We start from the raw sequence: 1545 nt of genomic DNA on the forward strand, positions 1-1545 counted from the left end.
GGGTGGGGGGGAGTCTTATTTAATTGAAAAGTTAATGGACTTTCCAGTGGTTTCTGCATTTTAAACCTAAAAAAGGAAGCGTCTCTACAACTTACTTCCACGTAGAATATAGTAGATATTAAAAAGTGCTACGGTCGGGGGACGGCTGGGCCTGCCTTTTCTGTCAGGTACTGCATGTCGCAGCAGCTCCGTAACATCGGTTGATGCGTGCGTCAGCATTGCCCCGTTGCCAGGGGATTGATCTATTGCCAGATGATCTCAGACCTGCCAGCAGACGTGTACTGCTGTAAAAACTGTGCCCGTGCTTGCTGGCTCGTTACGCAAATGCAAAGGTGGGTGCCTCGGTCCCAGGGCATTCTTTGCAGTCCGGACCCGAGGAACGAGGATGAACTCATACCCTGGTTCTTGCAGGCTTGCTCAAAGTAGGATTAATTTTTTTTCACAGTAGGTGCTTGTGAGAGACAGCGTCATGACATTTGCATGCACTTCTCTGAGGTATTTTTCATATGTATGGCCTGGCTTTAGAGACAAGGGAACGTGCCAGAAACGTGTGTGATGGGTTGCGGTTCACCTGGTGTTTTCCTGGGGAAATTCTGGGAGATCCACTTAATTCCTGCACTAGCGCAACCAAATCGTCTAGTTGTTAAAAGTTACGTTAGAGATTTAACAAACCCACCAAAAAAACCAGGAAACTGATTGATTTTGTGGACTTAACCTTTTCTGGTCAACGTTTTAACTTTTGTGGCCGTTCAGAATAACTGTAGGTATGTGACCTAAAAATTTCAGTGGGAAGGGCTATGGATACGTGGTGGTGGGTGGCTTTTCTTCTTTGCCTGCCTTGGTCTTACGGGTGTGCCACTGCTGCGTCGTGGAAGGTACAAGAACCAGACAGTGCTAAGGATTCATTTCTCTGTTTCACTCAGCCTGCGTAACGGGAATAGGCTAAAAAAAAGTGGCTGTTAAAGACTCATCTGGTCTTGGAAAAATGAGTTTCCTATATACTGCATAGATGAGTGTGATTTACATCTACAACTGGATTTACACTTTACATGGCTCTTTCCTGCTATCCCATGGCGTTCATATAGCTAAAGCACCTACGCCTGGAGAGCGTTAAGTATTTAAGACTGGCATTTAGAGAAGTCAGAAGATTAAAGGGTTGCCGCTTAGTCCAGCCAATACACGATACTAAGAAGAGATGCAAGTCTGGGCTACCGGGAGGTTCCTGTACCTGCTTGGAATTATCCTGGCCCTCCTACAGATACTGATCTGCTCCAGGTCAGCCTGCTTTTCTCATGGAGAAAGGAAAAATTAAGTTATTCATTTGCTCCATATCGTTCCCAAGCGGGAGGCTTTCTCCTGGGATTTGAACGGTTAGATCTCAGATGTTTCTTCTGTCCAATTCTGAGCAAGGATTTTTGGTGTCCTGCAGCTTAGGTGGATATCCTAAATGTTGGATATCCTAAATGTTGGATTCTTGGGTACTGTCAAAAAAGATGCAAGCAGAAAGAAAACATTTTGGTTTTGGCTGATCTTTGGGGTAGGCCA

This window comes from Pygoscelis adeliae, unplaced genomic scaffold, assembly GCF_000699105.1.
Source record: "Pygoscelis adeliae isolate BGI_AS28 unplaced genomic scaffold, ASM69910v1 Scaffold155, whole genome shotgun sequence".
NCBI lineage: Eukaryota > Metazoa > Chordata > Aves > Sphenisciformes > Spheniscidae > Pygoscelis > Pygoscelis adeliae.